This window comes from Pleurodeles waltl, chromosome 3_1, assembly GCF_031143425.1.
Source record: "Pleurodeles waltl isolate 20211129_DDA chromosome 3_1, aPleWal1.hap1.20221129, whole genome shotgun sequence".
Taxonomy (NCBI): Eukaryota; Metazoa; Chordata; class Amphibia; order Caudata; family Salamandridae; genus Pleurodeles; species Pleurodeles waltl.
In genome coordinates, this window is record NC_090440.1 from 1,976,300,422 (window position 1) to 1,976,318,276 (window position 17,855).

At 47.8% G+C, this 17,855-nt stretch overlaps 1 protein-coding gene across 1 annotated transcript in view; it reads right to left on the reverse strand.

The window, feature by feature from the left end:
• LOC138283650 (multidrug and toxin extrusion protein 1-like) overlaps nucleotides 1-17,855 on the reverse strand; it is a 446,218-nt gene that overhangs the window by 117,505 nt on the left and 310,858 nt on the right. The window lies entirely within an intron of this gene.

A 17,855-nucleotide genomic window follows, 5' to 3' on the forward strand; every position in this document is an offset into this window, starting at 1 on the left:
CTGCTAAGGAATGCAGCACTAAAACGACCTATATGTTTTCTCTGGTAAGTGTTCTGGGATTCCCACATGGGGGAAAGATTATTTTCTGTTTATGAATATTTATAAAGATACCTTGATAAGGATAATCAATTTTGTCTGTAGTTCTGAAGCAATAAACAGAAAATAAAATCCTCTATCTCTACTGGTTTCCTACTAACTTGTTTTTTCTCAAGATCTCCTTGAGTATCTTACTTGTTGTTTACAGAGTGTCAAATGAATCAGCCTTCAATGAAATTTAAAGTGACTCACCAGTAAGAGTTACTGAGTTCAACAGGATAAGTCTAAATTAATGCGTTCTAGTCCAATCACAATACCAACATAGAAGAAAATGCTTCGCATTTTCAATGTCATGAGACCTACAGGTACACTTTATCTAGGTATAGGCCCTAACCCCTATCAAGAGAAGATTCACTCTAAGGCAACATAGACTATGGTGAATCTCTGGTTATTTACCTGAATTAATGTGTACTTGTCCTTAAAATTTGTTTTGTTCATATTACAATCAACTATGCGTAAAACTATTGAATAGTTTCTAAATGTCATAGATATGCCATTTCTTTAGATATGTACTTTAAACCATTCTAAGGTACTTTCTTAGAAGGAGAACAGAAAGTTTGTTCCATTATATTTTCCTGCAGATTACTATATTTATTCCATGCTAATTTAAATTTAACACAACGAAGTACCAAGACAGTCAGTATTCTAAAGCACAGAAATATCAGGCCCAGTTCAAGACTTAGGACTGATTTAGAGGTTGGCCGATGGGCTTCTCTGCCACAAAGGTTTTGTAGATATTGACAGCATTATTACAAGTCCATTACATCCCAGTGCACTTGTAATTAGGTAGGCGAGATGTCCTCGCATATGTGATGGAGTAGCCCATCCACCAACTCTAAATATGAATCAGGCCCTTAAAATAAGTATATCTTGCTGCCCCTGTTGCTGTTCTCATACATTTGTTATAATGTACATCACAGTCAACAGTAAAGGATGCACTTCAAACTTCACTACTATTTAGTATTACTTCAACGGTTTTACTTGAATAAATCTGCATCATTCTGAACTAAGGAGCCTCCATATTTTTGATAGAGGATGATAATAAAACCACAACTGGAGACAACTCACTTGGCTGAACTACTGTTGGATCACTTTCAAGTATATGAAAATATATTACAAGTTATGGTTCCTAAAACTCCCTTTTATCCTTTGATGTAATTGTTAGGAAACCAGGAATATTTCTGTCTAACCAACAGCATTAAGACTGGTGTACATTATTAGTACAAATGTACAAGCATATTTCTCAAATATTTGATGAGAATATGACAGGATTAAATATGCATGCTGTACGGATAAGACAGCTTTTACAAACCACCATCAAAAGACATTTACCACCTCTGTTCTTTTACAACTGCAATTACAATGAACACCATGCATGAAAATATGCATATTCTTGAGGAATTGTCTTTAAGGTCAAACAAACAAGGCACACATAAATCTTTCATTTATATGTTTATTCATTTTATAAACATTGACAAACATCAAGTCAACAATCACAGCGACCACACTAGAGAGTTCCCTGTAAAAACTAACAAATATGCGATATACCCCATGCCCACCCAATCATCAGCAGGACCCTGCTATACCAAGCACTAAGTCTCACACAGCACAGAGGCAGCTCAGACAAATGAGCTACGCAAGGGAGGCACCTCACTCGCAGACATCATCAGTGGTGGGTCAATGTCCTTCCCTTAAAGGGTACTCGGCATTGCATGCCAATCTTGGATGTCCTTGGGAGCCCTAGCATCAGTTTGTACCATTATGAGCTGTATTTCCTCAGCCTACATCCCTTTCCAAGCATCCACTTCCAAGCATCCTTGAACTATACCTTTATTGAGGGACCCAATGCTTAGTCCACTGGATCATTATTCTTTACTTTGCCAGCAATAATACCATTGATGTGAACCAGAATCAGTTGCCACACTCAGCTCCCACGAGGGTAGCAGCCTGCAAAGAGTGCCTTTTCCCTATTAGCGGCATCAGACTGCCACAGTGGGAGGTGTTGCAACTGTGAGGCCATATGGTACTATTCAAAGTCCAGAAGTGACAGCCCTCCCTCATCAAATGGAAGTTTAACAGTACTCCATTTAATTTGAGGTTGTGTGCCATCCCAAAGCACATAAAAGGCCTCTTGCTAGTAGTGAGAGCAGAGTTAGTGCGGGGGGTGCTTGAAAAGGGAACGGCAAGGAATGTTTAAATTATTTAACAGTAATCTTCATTATTCCTAGTCATGATAGACCTCATCTCATTTGTTACTTTTGAGGTGGTGGTGCTCCACCTCCTGAGGCAGAAAAAAAGCAACAGATACTGAGATATTTGCACCTCCCACTCTAACTGAGACACTCTATTGGCTGCCTTACCCAGGATTCCTCTTGGATAACCAAGCCAAAAATATGATCCAGGAGGGTGGTGGGGAAGTAGTGAATGGGGCAAGGATTATTGGGATTAGGATTAACAAAGGTTACTGGTAATTAATTTAGACATTGCCTTCACATCCTTCATCCTCAAACCCTTCCTTACTTTTGAATAACATCAAAGATGTATTTCAAGAATTATGAACTATTATAACAACACAGAGTTTAACACACCAATCCCCAAATGTGTATTTTTATTCAAAATATTTTGTAAACTGTAATGTTTAACAAATATATTGGGAAGTGCCCATGTGGCTGCCCTATACATCTTAGTAATGGATATACCTTTAATCTCCACCCAAGACACTGAAACTCCTGTAGGGGATAGTCCTTGTACCCATTTTGGAGAAGGAATTCCTGCGAAGGAGTAGGAGACAGCTATTGTTGCTTTTGTCCATCTGCTAATTGATACCACAAATGCTTTGTTTTCTTGGTTGAAGAGCAAATGTGGCAAATAATGCATCTGGTTCAGGAATAGGTCAAGATTTATCTAAATAGATGTACAATGCTCTATTTATATCTAATAAATGACCCTGAATGGAGGTCAAGGAAGAATGTGTTAGGGCTGGTAGAAGAATCTCTTGGGATTTATGAAAAAAGTTGATGATATTTTGGGAATGAAGGCAGGATCTGGTTTTGAAAAGTATTTCATCTTCACGAAAAGACAAAAATGTCTCTCAACCTAAAAGAGCCTCATGTTCCCCAATTCTCCTTGGTGAGGTAATTGCCACCAGGAAAACTACCTTAATAGTGAGAAATGTAATAGTCATCTAAAAAAAAAGCTTCAAAGGAATGGGAAACCAGATCAGTAGGAATTAGAGTTCAGGCCTATAGAGGATAGCACATTCTCACTGTAGGATGTGACAAAGAAAAGCTTTGTAATAAAAGTGAAACTAAATCCTCATCAGTCAAATACTTCCAAGGCTTTCTGAATGCCCCGGGTAGCTGCTCATTGTGAACATAATGCGGACACAGGCATCTCCTTCTCAAACTAATCCCAGAGAAACTGCAATACAGAATTCAAATTACAATCTAATAGAGACAGGCTGTGGAGAGAGCAATATTTTTTTTAAACTTCCCCAGTGACGTCCACTGGATTGTAGGATGGACGATTTACAGGATTTCTGAATAGTCACTATTAGGTGCCTTGGCAAATGCTTGCTCTGCAGACCCCTCCTCTAAACTTCTAAAGAGCCATAACCTCTGGTAAAGAATGATGTTCAGAGATTTTTGAGGAGAAGAGCTGATGGAATACTTTAGTGTTCCTAAATTGGTAGGGTACCAAGCTTTTCTCAGTCATACTAGGACTACAGGAATAATCTCCCTTCCTCTGCTTGGATTCTTGCCAACAATCTAGGAATCCAATGAATAAGCACAAAAGCATAAAGGAGGCTGTTGTCCCATACTGATGTCAATGCACACACTCCCTTGGTCCCTCCACAACATTATGGGAACAGAACTTCAGCTTTTGGCCATTATGAAGGTCAACAAATATATTCAGGAAGTTGTTTGAATAATGACATTTCCTGGGAGGAGCGAAAGACCCTGCTAGAATTGTCTGTCTCCCCTTTATGCATACAGCCACTGAAGACAACACATGACATCCCACTTACTGTAACAACCAAACTGCTATCATGTTCAGTGACTTGGGCCTACTGCCTTCTTGACTGTTCCTTTCTTATGACCACAATGAAGCATGTTATCCATCAGTAGAAATTAGTTTCTGCCATCAACAATGCTGTCAGCTATCTTCAATTAGAAAAGCATTGACTCTCTGCTATTGATGGCTTTACCTGGCATGTCATCTAAACCAGGGTTCCTCCCTACCCTAATAAATTTGCCTCCATGGTCAGCATTCTCAGAGATTCTGGTTGCAGATAAATACCTTTATTCCGATAATTCAGAAACAAGTACTACGTGATGTCAGGAATCCCCAAGGTGCCTCCTGCGTAATCTGTCAGCATCCCCAGGGATTAAGGTTCAATCATATCTCTGTTCTTGGTTAAATCTTCATGTTTCTAAGTGAACATAATGTGCTGTGTTACACAATTACTTTTATCAATGCTTGTTTTTACCAATGCTTGTTTGCTAATGTGAGCAGGTGTAGACATGTGCTTCTAATTGGGTGTGGTGTAGACGTGTGCTTCTAATTGGGTGTGGTGACTCATCCACATGTGGAAACTTAACTGCTTTCCTGATTGGCTATAAATAGCAGAGTGAAGCATGCCTCTCTGCTTGGCTTTGTTTTGCTTCCTGATCTCAGCATCTGATTTGGCAGTCCAGCCCCTGCTGTCATCCTTGTATTCAGGACTTTTGAGGCTAATCTTTTCTTCGTTCCTGTACCAGCTGACCCCAGGCATTCCTCCAGCACTCCGGAAAAGACCGCAACTAAATGACTAGTATTCTCCAGGGAGTTTGTTTTTTGAGTGGTGCACTTTCCTAGAACAGCTGGTGTATTTCAGACCTCGTATTTTGGCAGAGTGCTTATCTTGAAGAGATAAATACATTTCTGAACATTCTACATTATTATTGTAGTTACATGCCTAAGTGTGCTTCAGGCAATCTGTTTGAGCTCAAGTACTACAAAAAGTGACAGTGCAATTTTAAAAGAGCCTTCACGTGGCTTTTCTTTCTCTTATAGCATAACTCTTGGATTTAAATTGTGTCATTCATGCCTTTGTTTCAGGTTTGATGAATTTGCTTTTTGAAGGGTTTTTCACACACAGAGTGAAACCAAACCAAACTGTGCCACCCTAACTGTTTGAACCCAGAGTGGACATTTGTATTTCTTGGATTGTTTTTGTTCCTTTTAGTTTAACCCTATGCATGCAGGAAAGCTATATGTGATATAATTAATGTCCTTGTTTGTCTTTCTTGTGCATGATAAGTGCAACCACAATTCTAATTGTAGTGTGCAACAGTGAATCTCTGTGAAGCCAGCCCTAGTGTCACAGTACTTATTGTTATGGTACTCAGTTTGGGTTTTTGGTAATGCAGTGTTAGTAACTATGCCAACAGTTGTTATTATCCAAGAAAAGTGCTGGATTATCCTGATGTTCTTCTACTGCTCCTGTGCCCATATCAGAAAGAGAGATTCAGTTTTAAGGAAGTTGAGTGCACTAACTCTACTTTCACTCTGTCAACAATGACCTTCCCCCCAGAAGATACAGGGTGCCTGGCTCGACCGGCAAGATGTGGCAGTGTTTTTTCTCTTTCTCTTCCACTCCCCCTTTCCTTTTGGAACACCTGCCGGGGTTTCTGTGTCCACCAGGAAGTGCTGAGAGGTGTTCCAGGAGGTCGGGGGCATACCATCGCCCCTGCAGACATCCTGCTTTTCAGGTGAGTGGCCCCATCTCGACATAAAGCCAAGCCACAACATACAGGGCTGCCTGGGCAATGGATTCCTCAATGGGTACTTTCAAAGGTTTAGCACAGGCTTTACCAGCTGCTCAGGATGCTCCATCTTTATTAGATTTAAATAGGGCCCTAGCGGGATTACAGAAGGAAGTTATTTCCTTAAAGCAAGAGAACCTGGAGTTGCATACTGAACTACAGCAGTATAAACCACAAGACACCCCCTGGGGAGGAGTCAAACTAAAACAAAGATCTCCAGTACTACAGGCCCCTCGGTTTGACCTGTCTAATCATGTTCCTAGACCCGAATCAGGCCCAACGACTTCCACCACACAACCCATGCAGGTAATGGTTACAACATCAACCCCTATGCCCTTAGCTCCTCAAGAAAGGTTTTTTGGAGTTAGGGCCAAGTTTAACATTTTTCTTAACCAGTGCCAGCTACAGTTTTTGTGTCAGGCAGCTGCATTCCCTACAATGCTGCAAAGGTAGCTTTTATTATCTCTTATTTGGGAGGCAATGCAGCTAATTGGTCTATTCCACTGGTGGAGCACAATGACCCTATACTGTATGATTTCAACTGGTTCAAGGAAGCCTTGCGGAAACTGTTTGCCAAACACCTCTTCGTGCAAGCCAGTGACCATGGGTTGCTGAATTTGTGCCAGGGAAACAAGGATCTACTGTCCTATATTACCTCTTTCAATCTGTTGGTAGCAGAAACTGTGTGGCCCGAGGAGAAGAGGACCTCCCTCTTCTATTGTGGCCTTCGGGATGATCTCAAGGATGTTGTAGCCCAAATTGTGGAACCTCCTACGGAGTGTTCCGAGTTCATTGACCTGGTGGTACGATTGGATCATCGCTTGAGGGAACATAAGGGAGAAAAATTCTGGGGTGACACACGCTTAGTGGTGCTCAAAACTGAGAAAAAGGAGTCCACCAATCCCACTCATGATACACCTGAGCCCAGGCAAATTGGCAGTGTGGCGGGCCCACTATCTAAGGAAGAGAAAGAACGTAGGAAAACATTTAAACTGTGTTTATACTGCAGTAAGGTAGGGCATTTCGCTCAAGCCTACTGCTCCAAACAAAGCCATCGGAGCGGTAACAGGGCCTGAATTCTCTCTTTCTGACCAGGCGGAAAACTAACTGCCTCGATAACTTCTGAGAACATTTTATCGAGCGCTTCTTTGAATATGGTCTCACATCTTCTGGCTAATACCACAAGTCCAGTAACTCAACATCTAACTCTTATTGTAACGTTAGTGTTGTCCCCTCAGGTTCGTAAGGTCATTCCCATATTGCTTGACTGTGGGGCTACTTGAAACTTTTTAGACTTGGGTTTGGCTAAAACCCTAAATATTACGACTGTCAGAAAAGACGTCCCTGAACCAGTCAGAGCCGTGGATGGCTCAGAATTGTCTTCCGGACTTATCGTTTCAAACACCCTTGTCCATGCTTTGTGCAAACAACCATACAGAACAAATTCAGTTTTACCTCAAAGATACCCCAGTATTTGGAGCCATTTTGGGGATACCCTGGCTTCAGTTACACAATCCCAAAATTGACTGGGCAGCAAGGACAGTGACATTAGACTCTAAACATTGCTGGCACTCCTGTAACCAAGACAAACTATTACTAGTTACACCCTTGCATTGTGGGTCCACACATAGTACAGCTATCAAGCCGTATGACACACTGGCCATTCCTGCACCATATAAAGACTTCCATGATGTCTTTAGTGAACAGAAGGCCACCAAGCTGCCGCCACGTAGGTAATACGATTGTCATATAGACTTGATTCCAGGGGCAACGCTACCATGTAGTAGGGTGTATCCCCTTTCTGAGCCTGAGAATCGATACCTGCGAGACTACCTGGATGATCTATGGCTAAGGGTTGCATTCATCATTCAACGTCACCTGTATCGTTGTCTTTGTTCTTCGTGCCCAAGAAGAATCGCGAGCTGCGCGTCTGTATAGATTATCACGCAGTGAACAAAGAGACCATAAAAAATTGGTATCCTCTTCTGTTGATCCCGGTACTTTTAGATCAGGTACGTCAGTGGAATATTTATACAAACTCGACCTCCGAGGCGCCTACCACTTGATCCAAGTGATGAAGGGGGATGAGTGGAAGATGGCGTTCCAAACTAAATTTGGACTCTTCGAGTGCACAGTTATGCCCTTCGGGTTGTGTTACGTTCCTGCAGCGTTTCAATTTTTCATCAATGAAGTGCTGCACGTGTTTCTGGATATCTGTGTAGTGGTATACATAGATGACATTTTGATCTATTCGTCTTCCACTGAGGAACATATACGGCATGTCAGAGCTGTTTTTACAACTTCGTAAGCATCGTCTCTTCACCAAGCTGGAAAAATGTGTTTTTCACGCTACAACTGTAGCATTTCTGGGCTATGTGATCACTCCCGATGGAATTTCCATGGATAGGTCCAAAGTACAGGCCATCCTGGATTGGGTAGCCCCAAGATCTATCAAGGAAGTGCAACAGTTTTTGGGCTATTCAAATTTTTATCAGAGTTTTATATCCCACTTTTCTACCATGGTATCTCCAAAAACCCGTCTCCTACAAAAGGGGGTTAAGTTACTCTGGGATGCAGAAGCTGAGAAAGCCTTCTAACATCTTAAAAACACATTCACTGAAGCACCCATTCTCCATCATCCCGACCCGGCTCAGCCATTTTTCGTGGAAGCAGATGCTTCTCAAATGGCAGTGGGTGGGGTCTTGTCCCAACGAGATCCTGAGTCTGGGCATTTCCATCCAGTAGCTTACTTCTCAAAGAAATTGCTACCAGCAGAGCAAAATTACACAGTGGCAGAGCGGGAATTTCTGGCCATCAAGCTTGCCTTCCAGGAAAGGTGTCACCACCTACTAGGAGCTAGACACACTGTAACTATTTTCACAGATGACAGTAATTTACAGTTTTTACAAGCAATCAAGGCCCTGACACCTCGTCAATTATGCTGGCTTCTATTCTTTAACGAGTTTGACTTCGTAATCACCTATAGACCCAGTACTACACAACAAAAGGCAGACACGTTGTCTAGGATGGGTTTCTCCTCTGATGTTGCGCTAGAACAGGTCAGAAGCATTATACCCCCAGAAAAAATTGTGGCTGTGTGCACTTCCCAAGAGCTCCTTGAAAAAATACGGGTAGCCCAACACAAGTTTCCCTGTTCAACTGATGTGTATGAAAAAGAGGGTTTACATACAATGCTGATCAGTTGTATGTCCCTACCAAAGAATTACAGGATACAGTACTACATTGGGGACATGATTCTGTCCTCGCAGGTCACCCGAGTGAGAAAAAGATGTTAGATCTCTGTCAAAGATGGTTGTGGTGGCCCACACTTGTGCAGGATGTCAGAAGCTATGTCTAGACTTGTTGCACCTGTGTTCGGGCTAAAACCCCACATACTCTAGCCACAGGATAGTTACATCCCCCACCAATTCCGGTGGCCCCATGGCATACCATAAGCATAGATTTTATTTCTGATCTCCCAGCTTCCAATGGTCACAATGTCATATGGGTGGTTGTAGATTACCTAACTGAAATGGCTCATTTCGTTCCATTAAAATGCCTCCCTACGGCTTCCAAGCTCTCTGATTTGTTTGTCCAACACATTGTACTGCTTCATGGGTTGCCCCCACAAGTGTTTCCAATCGTGGCCCCCAATTTATATCACGGTTTTGGCGCAGCTTCTGTTCCTCTGTCGGTATGGACGTCCGCTTGTCCTCTGCATATCATCCACAAACAGATGGGCAGACGAAACATTGCAATCAATAGCTGGAGCAAATCCTGAGATGTTACATTGACACATGGTCTACCAAGTGGAATAAGGCTTTACCTCTTGTTGAATTTGTATATAACAACAGTGTCCACATGGCTACAGGAGTATCCCCATTTTACTGTTTGTTTGGTCTGCACCCAAGAATGCTACCTATAACTGGGCCCCAAAACATCCACAAGAGTCCCATCAGTACAGACACACCATAAAGAGTTACAGGAGATTCAAAAACAAGTACAACACCATTTAAAACTCTACCAAGCTCAAGTAAAAAAACAAGCAAAGAAGGAGACCTGCTCCCTCTTGTCAGATAGCAGATCAGCTGTGGCTCTCATCAAAAAATCTCCATCTTGCAGGATCCAGAAAATTAACCCCCCGATTTCTAGGCCCCTTTCCTATTTCTAAAATCATCAATCCTGTGGTAGTAGAACTGACATTGCCAGATGATTTCAAGGTACACCCCGTGTTTCATGTGTCGTTACTCCATCCCCATTCCCCTGATACCCACAATGCAACCTCCCCAGGTAAACGTACACTGGCAGTGGGAATTTGAAGTGGCCAGAATTCTTGACTCCAGGCGCGTCCGTGGTGTTCTACACTATTTATTGGCTAGGAAAGGCTATGGGCCTGAGGACTATTCCTGGGAACCCGCGTCCACAGTTCATGTTCCACGTCTTTCTAAAAAATTCCATCTCCTGCACCCTTCCAAGCCCCACCCTTTGAGAGGGTCCTTGGTGGGGAGGACTGTCAGGAATCCCCAAGGTGCCTCCTGCGTTATCTGTCAGCATCCCTAGGAATAAGGGTTAAATCATATCTCTGTTCTTGGTTAAACCTTTATGTTTCTAAGTAAACATAGGCCCTCATTACAGCCCTGGCGGTCGGTGTTAAAGCGGCGGTAATATGGCCAACAGGCCGGCGGTAAGAAAAATGGAATCATGACCATGGCGGAATATGCCAGCATAGACAGCCACTTTAACACTCTGACCGGCATGGCGGTAGCAACAAACACCGCGGCGGTAACCGCCAACACACAGGCGGAAGACAATGTACCGCCCACCCCATTACAACCCTCCCATCCGCAACCTTTTCCGGGGAGGTACCAACGTCATCAAAAGCACGGCAGAAACAGTACTTGAAAGGGAAACCACTCATCTCTCGACACTCAACGAAGAACCAGGACGCCATGGAGCCCGAACTACAGGTGTTACCAATGTTGGTGTATCTTCTCATCTACCAGGAGTACGAACGGCAGCGACCACAGTGAGTACTGCACCTTGCGCACAGGGGAGGGGGGAGGAAAAAGAGGGTGACTCACATATGCAACATGCAACACCCCCACCTACACCCCCAACACCATACACACAAACACATGCATCAACATTACATATACATCCTGTAACCCTCACGAATACCTCAAGGACAAAAGGAATGGAGTCAAATTAGTGTGATATTAAAAATAGTCAGATATACGTTACAAATGCAAAAACAGTATTTACATTATATACAATATGTACATAAGGCGGTACATTGTCCTCTCAAAATGTCCGTAGGCCACAGGGCCAAAACTGATAGGCTAAGCCCACACTTGACTCCTGCCTCAAAACGGAGAGAACACTGCAGGGGCAACACATTGAAAACACACAACCACCTCATGGGGATGGTGAAGGGGGGGCACCTCAGCCGGAAGATGGGACAACGCCACTGCTCCTGGAGGGGGTTCCATGCCCACAGCGATGTCCTGAGGAGTGCAAAGCCACAGTCTCTCAAGTGGGTGGTTTGCCCACTGCCTGGTCCTGGGGAGTGCAAAGCCACAGTCTCTCTAGTGGGTGGTCTACCCACTGCCTGGTCCTGGGGAGTGCAAAGTCACAGTCTCTCAAGTCTCTCAAGTGGGTGGTTTGCCCACTGCCTGGTCATTGGGAGTGCAAAGCCACAGTCTCTCATGTGGGTGGTTTGCCCACTGCCTGGTCCTTGGGAGTGCAAAGCCACAGTCTCTCAAGTGGGTGGTTTGCCCACTGCCTGGTCCTGGGGAGTGCAAAGCCACAGTCTCTTAAGTGGGTGGTCTGCCCACTGCCTGGTCCTGGGGAGTGTAAAGCCACAGTCTCTCAAGTCTATCAAGTAGGTGGTTTTCCCACTGCTTTGTCCTGGGGAGTGAAAAGGCACAGTCTTTCAAGTCTCTCAAGTGGGTGGTTTGTCCACTGCCTGGTCCTGGGTGACATGTTCCACTGGTTCTGGAGGGGGCTTTGTGCCCAGTGTGCGTCATCCTGCCAAGGATAGGGTGAGTGGATGCCTTTCTCCACTGGTTCTGAAGGGGGCTTTGTTCCCAGTGTGCTTCATCCTGCCAAGGATAGGGTGAGCGGATGCCTTTCTCCACTGGTTCTGGAGGGGGCTTTGTGCCCAGTGATGCAACACTTGCGGGGGTGGCAGTTCACAGTGCCCTCTCCTGGGTGTCTGAGCCACGAGATTTGCAGTGACCAGGATGCATGATAGTCCATGGAGGCAGGGCTAGGGTCCATCCGGCGGCGGTCACGGCTGTACAGTGGTGGTAGTGCCGGTGCTGGTGGGGGTGCTGTCAGTGGTGGAGGGAGACTCCAGCCCTTCTCCTGCAGCCTTGGACGGCTGCCCACTGGGGCTGCAGCTGCTGCCAGTCGTGATATTGTCAGCGGTGCAGGTGGCGATGCTTGCAGCGGGGCTTGCAGCGGTGCAGGTGGCGGTACTGGCCATGGTGGAGGTGCCGGTGCTGCCAGTGGTGGGGGGAGGCTCAAACCCTTCTCCTGCAGCCTCGGACGGCTGCCCACTGGGGCTGCTGCTGCTGACAGTAGTGGTGCTTGCAGCGGTGCATGTGGCGGTGCCTGCGGCAGGGCTGCTGGCAGTGGTGGCCGCGGTACAGGTGGCGGTGCTGGCGGTTGTGCTGGTAGTCCTTCTCCTGCAGCCTCAGACGGCTGAAGTGCCTTGCCTGTTGTTTTGTGCCCCTTCCTGACCTTGGCAGATGGTGGTGTCACTTTGGGTCTGGCAGCTGGAGTCTTTGAGGTGTGCTTGCTGGGTGGTTGTTGTTCCTTCCCCTTGCTGAATGCTGCCCCCTTCTTCACCTTGCCAGGTGGTGGAATGGTTTTAGCCTTGGCAGGGGTTGGTTGCACACTGGCTGGCCTGACGGGTGTCCCCTTTGAACCTCTGACAGCTGCAGGAACCACAGCGGACCTGGACTTGGTTGCTGAGGTGCTGGGCTGGGTTTTGGCCACCCTGACCCGAGGGGAAGGACGGGGGGGAGAGGTAGGGAACAGGTCAATGTTTGCCAGGAAAAGCTTCTTAGGGACATTGGGGCGGAAAGAGGGAGAAGGTTTGGGAGTGGAGGAAGAGGGAGTCATTGTAGGAGGTGTCTATCTGCTGTGTTTGGGTGCAGGTGCATGGGCTGGATGCTGTTGTGAGATGGATGGTTGTTGGGTGTCTGAGTGCTTGCGTTTGTGTACTTTGGGAGGAGGGGGCACAGACACAGTGGGAGAGGACACAGGGGACGTGTGCATAGATGTGGGTGTGGTGACTGCCAGGGAGGGGTGTGTAGTGATGGGTGTGCTGGTGATGGAGGTAGTGGATGAGGATGTAGTGCATGCAGGTGTGAGTGGAGACGCTACTGGGAGGGAGGTGGAAGACGAGGAGGAGGGGGACACAGTGGAGGCAGTGGATGTTGGTGTGTCTGCATGGGGATGGCGCTTGTGTGAGTGCCTGTGAGATGAAGTGTGGTGCTTGTGTTTGCCGGAGCCACTTCTGTGTGTTGATTTGGGTGAATGCTGGTCTGAAGGTGTGCTTGGAATAGGCTGGGGTTGAGCGGATTGAGACTGGGTAGAGGAAGTTGGAGGGGGAGGCTAGAGACAGGGACAATGGCTGCCATCAGTGCGGAGGCCAGAGCCTGAAATGCTCTCTGTTGGGCCACCACGTCAGAGTGAATGCCCTCCAGTTATGCATTTGTTTGTTGCAAATGCCTCTCGACACCCTGGATGTCATTCAGAATGGTTGACTGCCCAACAGTGAGGGATCCCAGGAGATCAATAGCCTCCTCACTGAGGGCAGCAGGGCTGACTGGGGCAGGGCCTGAGGTGCCTGGGGCGAAGGAGATGCCCACCCTCTTGGGTGAGCGGGCACGGGAAACACGCTGAGGGGCTGCTGGGAGGGTGGTGCAGCTGATGGTGTTAGGCATTGATAGTGGGGGGTGGCGGCTGTACCTGTTGTTGAGGTGTCCGCCAGGGAGCTTCCATCGGAGGAGGAGTCACTGTTTGTGGTGTCCCCTCCTGCCCCCGTCGTGGTGCTCCCTTCGCCCTCCGTGCCACTGGTGCCCTCACCCTAGGTGGATTTGGCCTCCAGGCCCATGTGGGATGCAGCTCCCTCCGTCGCCAGTGCCTCTGCTCTTCCGCCAGATTATGCTAATGCACACAAGGACAGGGAGACAAAACAAAAAGGGGGGGAGAGACAGAGGATACACTTGGTCAATGCCAGCAACAACACTACTGTTGACATACACAACACACAGGGAACAGCCCTATGCACTAGACCATGCACTACTAGTTACTATGCTTGTCACCAGCCCGTTTGCGGCAGTGGATGCTCCGCCTGTCAAAGGCCCCCAGGGTCTGCACCTCCTTGGCGATGGCACGCCAAATACCCTTTTTCTGGTGGGTGCTGACCTGCAGGAAAAAGACAGCAGAAGAGGGAATTAGTTAACCGTCCGGACCATCACACTCATGGCCCACCATATCTCTCCCATCCCCTGAAGCACATACATTGACCACCATACATGCAGCACTCTTGCCAGGACTCCTCAGCCCCCCCCCCCACATGTGGCCTACATATACAGCACTCCATCCATTCATGGCCCACGCATCATGCTCACTGTGTACTCACCTGTTTGTCTGGAAGACCGTAGAGTAAAGTGTACTGGGGTAGGATCCCATCCACCAGTCTCTCCAACTCCTCCGCAGTGAAGGCAGGGGCCCTTTCCCCAGACACATGAGCCATTGTCACTTCCTGACACAGGTCACAGCAGCACTTGCAGTGTAGGTCCTCTCCTGTTGAAGGTCAGGTAGCAAGTGAGTGAATTGATAGAAAATGGCGGTCACTTCCGCGGTGGTGCGTACCGTCACCCCGGGCGTTCATCACCATTGGCTCCTGGAACCCACAGGGCCCAATGAAAACCAATGCGAAGTTGCGCAGCGGTCATCAACCGCCTACCGCAACGGCGCACAACACCAGCGGAATTACCTCATTTCCACTTGTCCCTCCTCACAGATCAGGCAGACGCCATTTCAGGGGGGCACAGGTCATGGCACCTAACTGCGTCACAACAGACATTGGTACAGCAACTGACTCTCGGATTCACATACTGGTTCTGTAAATGTAGAAATGCACCATTATTGCAATAGATGTGTGATTATGACCCTCTGCTCACTGTTTTCCTCCCTAGACTTCGACCGCTGAGGATGAATATGAGATGGAGACATCCTCCAGTGTACAGACCCCTGGTAGACCTTGCGACAATGGAGGACAGACACATTATCCTAACCTACAGACTTGATCGGGCCACAATCTAAGAATTGTGCCCAACTGGAGCCAGACCTGATTTCAGCTATCCGCCAGCCCATAGGTATCCCTCTTCTAGTGCAGGTCCTGTCAGTGCTCCATTTCCTGGCAAGTGGTTCCTTCAAAACTACAGTGGCCATGGCAGCAGGGATGTCTCAGCCAATGTTCTCAAATGCGTTGACCAGAGTGTTGTCTGCCCTGCTGAAACACATGCGCAGCTACATTGTACTCCCACAGGTGGAGGATTTGGCCACAGTGAAAGCTGACTTCTATGCCCTGGGACGTATCCCCAACATCATTGGTGCCATTGATGGTACACATGTAGCATTTGTCCCCCCCCCCTTCCGTAGAAATGAACAACTGTTCAGGAATAGTAAAAGCTATCACTCTATGAATGTGCAGATGGTGTGTTTGGCGGACCAGTACATCTCCCTTGTGAATGCCAAGTATCCTGGCTCTGTGCATGACGGCTTTATCTTGAGGAATAGCAGCATTCCATATGTGATGGCTCAGCTCCAGAGTCACCGGGTGTGGCTAATAGGTAAGCCCATGGTCCTCACCCAGTTGTTGTAGGTATATGGGTGTGGGATTGTCCCTAAGGGTGAGTGTATGTCTAACAGGTATCCCTCAAATATTTGCAGGTGACTGGTTACCCCAACCTCTCATGGCTACTGACCCCAGTGAGGAATGCCAGGACAGGTGCAGAGAAACATTATAATGAAGCACATGGGCGAACAAGGTGGATCATTGAAAGGACCTTTGGCCACCTGAAGGCCAGAATCCGGTGCCTCCATCTGACAGGTGGATCCCTGTACTACTCACCCAAGAAGGTGTGCCAGATCATCGTTGCATGTTGCACAACCTGGCCTTGAGATGCCAGGTGCCTTTTCTGCAGGAGGATGAGCCTGGAGATGGTCTTGTGGCAGCGGTGGAGCCTGTGGATGGTGAGGAAGAAGAGGCAGAGGTAGAGGATGTGGACAACAGAAGTAACATCATACTGCAGTACTTCCAGTAACACACAGGTAAGACACTGTGGGCCTGATTCCGACTATGGCGGGCGGCGGAGGCCGCCCGCCATAGTCCCGCCGACAAATGACCGCACCGCGGTCAAAAGACCTCGGCGGCCATTCTTACATTTCCGCTGGGCCGGCGGGCGCTCTCCAAAAGAGCGCCCGCCGGCCCAGCGGAAATGCCCCTGCAACGAGGATGCCGGCTCCGAATGGAGCCGGCGGAGTTGCAGGGGTGCGACGGGTGTAGTGGCACCCGTCGCGTATTTCAGTGTCTGCATGGCAGACACTGAAATACTTTGTGGGGCCCTCTTACGGGGGCCCCTGCAGTGCCCATGCCATTGGCATGGGCACTGCAGGGGCCCCCCGGGGCCCCGCGGCACCCCCTACCGCCATCCTGTTCCTGGCGGGAGACCCGCCAGGAACAGGATGGCGGTAGGGGGTGTCAGAATCCCCATGGCAGCGGAGCGCGCTCCGCCGCCATGGAGGATTCTCCCGAGCAGCGGAAAGTCGGCGGGAGACCGCCGACTTTCCGTTTCTGACTGCGGCCGAACCGCCGCGGTCAGAATGCTCGACGGGGCACGCCAGCCTGTTGGCGGTGCTCCCGTGGTCGGTGACCCTGGCGGTCACCGACCGCCAGGGTCAGAATGACCCCCTGTAACTTCACTTTACTTTACAGTTTTCTGTTGGACATTGTACAAGGCAGCCTGATTTCCCTATGTCTATGGCCACTTACTGTACCCTTTGGAATCTCTATTTTCAGATCTCTGTGGCCCACTCTGGCTCCTGGTATGTTTACTGCTGCCCACTAAAGGTCATACCAATGTATATATAACTGTACATATGACTTGCAATGTTTTCAGAATGTTGTACTAATACATATTTCAATCATATGACAGACTCCAGATTTGTATTTGTTCCAAGGGTGTTTATTTACGTGCTAATACATAGAGGGGGATGTGCAATGGGCTGGGGTGATGATGGAGGAAAGTCCAGGATAGAGTCCAGTCTCTTGTTATCACAGTTGCATTGTCCAATGGGGCATAGGAAGGGGAGCAATGGCAGTTCAAGGTGGACAGGGTGACAGAGTAGGACACAAGGGTGACAATCAGGAGAGCCTTATTTCCTGGCGGGGTCCTGGTACTAGTCTCTGGCTTCTGCATGGATCGCAGGGAACGTTTGCGGGGTGGTTCTCTTTCTGCAGAGTGAAGGGTGCTGGTGGCCTGTTGTTCCTGTAGCAGGGCCTCCTGTCTACTAGCAGCAGCGGAGGTGGAGGGCTGTTTGGCGGTTTGGCTAGTGTCAGGGGCCCGGTGGTGTGCCACTGCCTCCCTCATAGTGTTGGCCATGTCTGCCAGCACCCCTGCAATGGAGACCAGGGTGGTGTTGATGTCCTTCAAGTCCACCCTGATCCCCAGGTAATGTCCCTCCTGCAGCCACTGGGTCTCCTGCAACTTGTCCAGTATCTGGCCCATCGTCTCCTGGGAATGGTGGTATGCTCCCAGGATGTTGGTGAGTGCCTCCTGGAGAGTCGGTTCCCTGAGCTTGTCCTCCCCGTCGCACAGCAGTCCTCCCAGCTTCCCTGTTGTCCTGTGCCTCTGTCCCCTGAACCGTATG